The sequence below is a fragment of the Thunnus thynnus genome, chromosome 23 (genome assembly GCF_963924715.1).
Source record: "Thunnus thynnus chromosome 23, fThuThy2.1, whole genome shotgun sequence".
Classification (NCBI taxonomy): Eukaryota; Metazoa; Chordata; class Actinopteri; order Scombriformes; family Scombridae; genus Thunnus; species Thunnus thynnus.
In genome coordinates this window covers 21,462,381-21,470,796 of record NC_089539.1, presented here as the reverse complement: position 1 = coordinate 21,470,796, position 8,416 = coordinate 21,462,381, and positions in this window count along the sequence as shown.

Below are 8,416 nucleotides of genomic sequence, written 5' to 3'. Positions count from 1 at the left end.
ATTCAGCAGTGACGGAGCAACATTATCATTCATTTGGAGTCGTGTTTCTGTCCACCTGGTGAATCTAAGTCCAATATTCACTCTCTTTTGTCTCTGTTTATGTTCTCTACCAAGCCCTGAGGGAAATATCTGGCTCTTTAGCTGCTAAATGATCCACTATGTTCACCAGCTAACTGTGTCCATTTGCTGTTTGGTGCTGAGCAGGTAGTGTACAGTGGGGTTTTTTGGAGATTTTCCTCTGAAAACAACTGCCTGCTGTGGCCAAAAATGACACTATGTGAGCACTGAGAGTGAACCAAAACAGTAAAGTTGCAGCTAAACGATAAGCTGAAACTCACTATAAGGCTCAGTAAAGCCGAGAGGAGCTGCAGAGTCATTGATAATTCTCACTACCACTACTACACCATCAGTTCATACACTGTTATTATAAAAAAGTATTGATTATAGCCCCTTTAAGGTTTTGTACTTCCTCCACTACTAGTTGTAGAGGACATTCAATGCCCTCATTCGTACTTGTATATTTCCTGTTGTTGGAGGTTTAGTGGACTGTGGTCTAAGTGCTAGGAGAATCAATGCGTACTTGCCATTTCAGGGGGGATTTTTGGCATCAGAATGGTTACAAAGACCCATAAGTGGTACAATTCAGCGATTGGTGACTTAAATCTAAAACTCTTAGCCTTCAAGGTCCCATCTCAGCCAGGCCTTACAGGGAAAATAGACAAAGCAACAGACCAAAAAAAAAAAAAAAGAAGAGATGAAGAGAAAGCAGATGGAAGAAGACTGTCAGATGTAAACACACACACACACACACACACACACACACACACACATATCAGATCATGGTCAGTTTTGGGGAAATTACACCACTGACCCAAAAATCAGTTTTTTCCCAGTTGGGGACACGGCTATTGTCCCCAGTTGGCCAAACCGTCCCCAATTAACTGGTCCTATAAGTCTGAAATTTGTCCCAAAAAGTAGCCTATGAGAGACCACACACACACACATATTCACACAGGTCTCTTACACATACTGAGGTTAAAGTTGTCCTCGAAATGAGCTGTGCTGTGTAACGTCCAAGCTTCCGGACCAGTGATCAGCCAATCCGGAGCTCCGATCACACTGACAGACAGCAGCTGCCTTCACTTCACTGGCTCGCTCACACACACACACACACACACACACATATATATACATACAGTACATATACACTATGGGTGAGACAGGGAGTTAAGACTTGCCCCTTTCACCTTCAGGCCAATACAAATGATGAAGGCTAATTCCAGCTGCACTGTTCACACACTCATGTACCTGTCAGATGGAAGGAGAAAAGTTTATATGGAGGAGGAGGAGGGGAGGTGTTGGGGGGGAAATATTGAAATAACTTAACACAGGTAAGACAGACAGCGAAAGGCTGTCAGTGAAAGAGAGTCGACATCGGGGCGGTTATGTGGCAACGAGAGCCAAAGTGTCGAACTTAGAGGTGAAACAATTTGTCGATTAACTGACAACAAATGTTGAATTGTTTAAGTCCTTTATCAAGAAAAAAAAAGCTTTTCAAATGTCAGGATTAATTGGTTAATTGGAAAAAAAATAATGACAGATTATTGCTGATAAAACTAGTTGTGGTTGCAGCTCTAGTAGAGTTAACTTTATGTTGAAAACCCGATTATACAAATATAAAATAATCAAATACATATGGACAGCAACAACAGTAATTATTACCAATTAATTTCTCAATTATTTTTGAATTGATCAATTAATTGTGTAATTGAGTCAACAGTGACATTTTCAAATTGCTTGTTGTGTCTGACAAACAGTCTTAAACCCAAAGATATTAAATTTACAACGATATACAACAGGGGGCAGCAAATCTTCACATTTTGAGAAGCTGGTAACAGTAAATGTTTGGCATTTTTACTTGATAAATTACTTACATTTTCTATCAAATGAATTGGCTCATTGTTTCAGCACTAAACTACATAGTAAAAATGTTTCATGAGCGATGTTGGTTGAGTTTGCAAGCAGCAGCTTCAGTGGCTGAACGTTGAAGCCGATGTGGAAATGTCCTAAGATACATTTACTCAAACAGCCACGATTGTTGTTTCCAAGAGAACTAACAGAAAACCTTTTCAAACATCATGGTACAGAGTGACAGACATCAGTATGCAGACAGCAAATTAATAACCAGACATCAATTTCATTTTGTACTTGGCCCCTCCCCGCAGACATTAATCAGCTATAGATGATTAATTTTGTGACTTCATTTAAGCTAAATATCAGCATTTAATCTCTCAACATATCGTCGCATCGTAGCTCTTGCGGTAAATATTTCACCATTTTTAAAACAATTTCAATATAAAAATCTGGAAACTTTCAGCTTTTGTCTTGGTGGCACTTTTTAAATTTATGAAACACACAAGATATTACAGGATAAGGAAAATATTCCTTGTTGGTGATATCCAATTAGGCATTGGCAAATGTTGGTAAGATCACTAAGAAAATCAATGACATACCTTATTATCAGCTAACGATAGCAGCGTTAATGTAACTGACCTCGACTGATTTTAATCAGCAATTGGACGCCATCAAAGATTAAAACACTTTGAACAAAAGCTTGAATAATAAATTCACAATTTCAAAAAAAAAAAGATTCAGACGATTGAATGAAGAAATATTCAGTTAGCTTGTTAAAAAATGTGATACCTTGTCAAAAATCACACTTTTTGAGCGAGGAGAGGAGTGAGTCGAGAGCTGACGAACACGTTTCTGTCCGAAAAACGGTGTTTTTCTTGTCAGCGCTTCACCTTCCATCTCACCTCCCCGATTGACATCACAACCCGGGACAAGGCTGCAATTGATGTTTGAGTCCGATGTGCCACGTTTTACATTCCCCATCCGTTTTACTTGTCAGATGGATGGTAAAGCTGGAGGCCATTACCTATAAAGCTATCCCTGAGGAGAAGCTGGAACGGGCCCCCGGAGATGAACTTTTTAAAAAACTTTTCACTTCTCATTAACTCGGGTCCATCTTCTGTGCAGGTAAAGAACATTCTTGCTTTCATTATGAGGCTGGACCTATGAATAGTAATCACTCGAACAAACACACACACATGCACACACCTGGTGTGGCCTGTACACTCCAGTGGGCAAATTGGGGTTTCTGCCGTCTCCCAAGGTAATTCATGTTGGTCTGCAAGTCTTTTCCTTCCTCTTTAGGTATAAGAGACGGGTCAGCATCTGTTTTCCCTCGGCGAACGCGGAGTTTGCGGCGCAGTGGGAAACAGAAAGGAGAGGGGAGGGTTTTTTTTTTTTTTGATGCGACACAGAAATGGGAACAAAATGTAAACATGCCAAACGCCCCATTTCCCCCTGGGAAATCAGGCCTTGTGAAGACGAGGTGTCAGAACACATTCAAACATGGCGTATTGCTTGCCTTGGTGTGCCTGCTTTAAGACAGAAAACATAAGAAGAGAAGAGGAGACACAAGAAGACACAAGAAGAGGTAAAAAAAAAAAAGAAAGAAAATAAATCGGAGGTATGATGGTGGTGGGGGTGGTGATGGGGGGGGGGATAGAGGATAAAAACTCAAAGCGTTGTGCAGTTGTACAAGCCAAGCAGATGGAGAACCAAACAAGAGGAAAAAACTTCATCAAAGTTTTAAAGTGAGCGTCAGCGGCACAGAGCAGGCATTTAGCGCTTGTGACAGCACTTTGAGATTTTTTTTTTTTTTTCCTCAAACCAACTGCTGTTCTGCATGTTGACTGAACTTTTTTTTTTTCCTCGCTTTTCTGTAATAACAGGCACATCCACATCCGTCCTTCTGAGCGCACAGAGACACATATGTAGATGCATAAACAGTAACGCTGGTGTAAATAAGCTCTTTTTCATTCTTCTTCATGTGTTTCAGGAAGGTCAGAATCATTCATTTAGTCATCCTGGGATGTAAAAGCAGATGTTAACATGTTACATGGTTACCAATCTTTTTACCGCTGAAATCCATTATGTAAAAAATGTAATTAACCTGTCTTAAAAAGGCCGTTTTAGCTCCTGTCTCTTTAAGGCCCCTCCTCTCTTCTGATTGATTAACTCTCAGTTTGACTCCAGATTTTGCTTCTTTATCTCATTCTTTATTTAAAATATAAACTTCTTAAATACATCTGCACATATTAAAGCCCGATCCTGAATATGCAAGTGAACAACCAGGACAATGTGAACAGCGACTATAGAGTGGACGGCTGTTTGTGGGCATGTGCGAATGATCTGACGTCAGTTCAATGAGGAAACGAAATGTTCAGAGCAGGCTGAAGCCCTGACTTTTGACTTGAAGGTGACATTTTTACATACATTCACCTCAACTGTTGGAACTTTGACCGTAGACATCCAACATCATAGACAGAAAACCACAAAAAGTATGTTATGTCCCCTTTAAGACGATGCAAATGCTGCATAACTTAACCACTTTATAAGCCCTCTGTACACTACAGGTACACATATTTTGCTCAAGAGTTGGTGGAGACCAAAACGGAGTTAAAAGGAGAGTGAATATGGGGCTTGATTTGATATTTCTCTGCCTTCTCATGGCAAACAAATCTATTAATGTAGGTTTAAGGGAAAATGTGTCTTTTTTGATGAGCCCTTATGTCAACAGATGATGACTAACGAACCCAAACACACTCTTAATTTGCCATATCAATGTTGAACAGCTTATAGTTCAAGACTCAAGCCTCGGGCATGTGCCGTAGCAGATGCCGACACAAAACATGGCCGAGGCCAGGTGAGGCTTTTATTCTAAACAAACCGCTTGATGACTACTGCAATGAATCACCACAGGAAAGGGAAATATCATTCTACAGTGCTGGGCGGCTGATTGGAGTAATGATTGGGGTGGAGAGACAGAAGGGAGTGGAGTGGAGCTGGTGTGGGAGGGATCGGAGGGGGGGAGAACACGCCAACGCCATGGTCCTGATTTCTTTCTAGCAGGGGGCCGATGCTCCAGTAGCCTGGCACCAAGCCAAACACACTGGGTTTAGTTTGTCATTAAGGGAAGGCAAAGCAATCAAACTGGAGGCTGGAAGGAAAGGAGAGTGTAGAATTATTTTTGATAAGTCGTCTGAGGAAAACATAATCACGGCTGTGCGGTGTGAGCTTGTGATGGGCGTTGAAAAACTTTTTTTTTTTTTCTCCTCCATATCTTTTTCTCTTATAGTGTGGTGTGTGTGTGTATGTGAAATTTTCTGGACTTGTGTGAAACCTAGAAAGGTGTTCCTTCCTCAGCTAGCGACAGATGTGTCAGAGCATGAGACGACATGAAGCTCTCGAGGGACTTCTTTAAGTGTCACTGGGAAGCTTTACTGCACACACACACACACACACACACACACACACAGAATATTTTTTTGTCAGAAGTGCTGAATAATAGTGCTATACTAAGCAGGCTGGGCCAATTAGGCCCGTTGGGACTGGGAACAAGCACCGATGTGTGTGTGTGTGTGTGAGCATTCGTGTGCGTGTGGACTATCCTTGAGTCATAGGCAGACAGCAGGACTGAACGTCAGAATATTGTCAGACATCTGCCTGCCTGCCTGCCTGCCTGCCCGCCACTGCAAAACATACACACAGAAACACACATAACATGACAGCAGGAGGTGGGATGGGAGGGAAGGAGGGGGGGTGGAGAAGGAAAAAGAATGGCAAGAGAGCTGGAAAAAGTGAATGTTTAGGAGCTGTGTATGAACATGCTGCCATGTAGACAAGCTAGTGCAGGATGTGACCCAGTAGCTGTTACAGTGTGGACACCGTCTTACATATTTACATCTGCTGTGAGGCTTGTTTTCCAAGACAAGACCAGAAGTAAACACAGAAACTAGCCGCCTGGTACGGCACATTATGCTATTATTACTCGGCTTAGATGTAGATCCCTATGCAGTTATTCATAATGGCTGAATCATAGACAAGTGTTTAGAGTGATTCATGTAGAAATCGTGTTTATTTGGAAAGCTGTTGGAGATTCAGCAGCTTGCTTCGATATACAATGTTTTGAGTGAGACCTCATTTGCCTGAATGTCTATAATGGAGCTATTGAGTACAAAGTAAGCATGACCCATAGAGTCACATATTTATGGGAAATACATCAGGTTGAAATAAACTAGAATTATCCTTTAAAAGTGGTATTTGTCAATATGAATAAAATCTTCTCATGTATGGTGCACTGTACTTTACTATCCCAGTATCCAGATACCGTCTATAAAAAGGGGAATGTCTGTTTGTGGCAAATCCAGTGAATGAAGTACCTCACAAATTGAGGCATTTCATCACATTGACGCAAAAAAGATCATTATTGGATAAAGTTTGAAATAGCTTGAAACAAAAGATAATAAAGGGATAGATACCTTGATCAAAACCATAGACTGTATATAAAGATGGACGAGGCGTCACTACTTCCTGTCGCCACGCATACTGAAGCCAAAATACCGCGTTTACAGGAGCTGCTATAGGGTTTGTTGCATGGATGTATTAGAAGAGCTGGATACCAGACTAAAAATGGCGCCCATTCAGTCCTGCAGGAATTGCTCGCCTGGCGCATACACCAAAAAGTTTCTAGCTTCCGGGTTTGCTTCCACGTTTTGCTGCACACTGAATATCCGCAGTAGTGTTTCCCCCCGCTGGCCCCACCCACGAGCTCAGCCCATAGACTTTACATTGTGATGACATCACAGATTTTTAAATAGCTTTTCTCGGCTCGAGGAAAGTTTTACAAACATAAAACCTCCATGGATCAAAAGTTCATAATAGAAAGAGTCATAATTGACGTTGTGTGCAGTTCGGGGGGTCCTGTCAACAGTTTTACAGGCGTCTCTTCTACAATGGTGGTCTATGGGGAAAATCCTTTTTGGGCCGCAGGGGGGATTTTTCACTGCAATACCGCGAGTGGCCACTGGGAAAAGTTGGCCCTATCCAGCTCTCATCATACATCCATGGTTTGTTGTTGCTCATGTTTAGCTTGTTCTCAGCCCCTTCTAGTGGTGAAAGGTTACATTTATAAAGGTTATTTTTTATCACCAATGTAACCTTGTCATGTGATGTCTACAGGAAGCAGCTGTTCAGAGTCACAGTGATTGCAATTCAGCTAGTTTTATATTAATTACATTAGTTGCATTTTAGTTGTATTTATATTTTCAGTTTCACGCTTTCCCAACTAATACAATGTGTGGATAAAAGACCATCTGTCTGTGAACTTAGTGAAAGAAAGGCATTTATCCGACAGTCTTCACACTTAGTCTGGAGGGAGATGTTTTTTCTCAAGAGTTCAGTACATTTGTTGAGGTGTGAAAGCCGCCGTTACACGTGGTTGTGGTCTGGAATAGCGCTCTGCATGTTACCTTGATAATGTCAGCTTTTAGCTCGAAGCATAGCTGAGCCTGTACACATTTGAGGCTGACAAATTACAGCTTAGACTGATAAAAGTTGACAATGTAGAGCCGAGTCTGGCAAGCTGAGTGAGTGACGTCCTAAAATGGCCACCAGATCGATAATAAACCCTTTTGTTTTAGGTAACAACATTACTTTTCCTCTGATGCCTCCTACAGGCCAAAAACTTGCACTAATTTCCCAATTAGTTGTACCCAAGAATAACACACAACACACAGTTTTGCTTTCTGGAGTGCAATAAGCGTTACAGTCATTACACGCCGGAAAGATTGACAGAAATATGGCTGAGAAAAATAGCAGGAAGAGAGGACGGAGAGACAGGAGATTAGGAATGAAGTGTAAAGAGAGAGAGAGAGAGAGAGAGAGAGCAGGCAAGAAAACAGACAAGGACAGATAGGAAGGAAGGAAGGATTAAAAGGAGAGAAGATTAGAGGAAAGAGGAAAGCAGAATTGGAAGGAGAACAGGAAAGACTGATGGTAAGAAAGAGAAAATGAAGTAAAAAAGGCGTGAATTGGCAGATGAGGAAGGAGGGAAGGAAAACAGAAGACACCAGAAAGTAGCGAGGAAGAGAGGAAGCAACAGAAAAAAAAAGGGTAGAAAAAGAGAAGAGGGGATCAGAGGGAGCGAAGGAAAGGACGTTTAACCGAAATTATTAGCGAGGATGAATAAGCCCCGGGAGGCACAGTTGCCTGTTGCTACAGTCCAGTCATATCATCGCCTCCTATGGGTTTTCCTCCAACACTCCAGAAGGTGCCACCTACACAACACACACTGCCTCACACATCCACTAGGCCCCGTCTGTGAACGCACAAACAAACACACATACTCACACATATGACAGTCCTCTCAGGAACTCAGCAAATCCATTGAAAATAGTCCTCAGGGGGAAAACAGTCTGTTCTTTCACACATTACCACTCATTCGAAAGTACAGCTGTCTGCTCTGCCACAGAATGACAAGCTACTTGTCTGATATCACTACAGTATA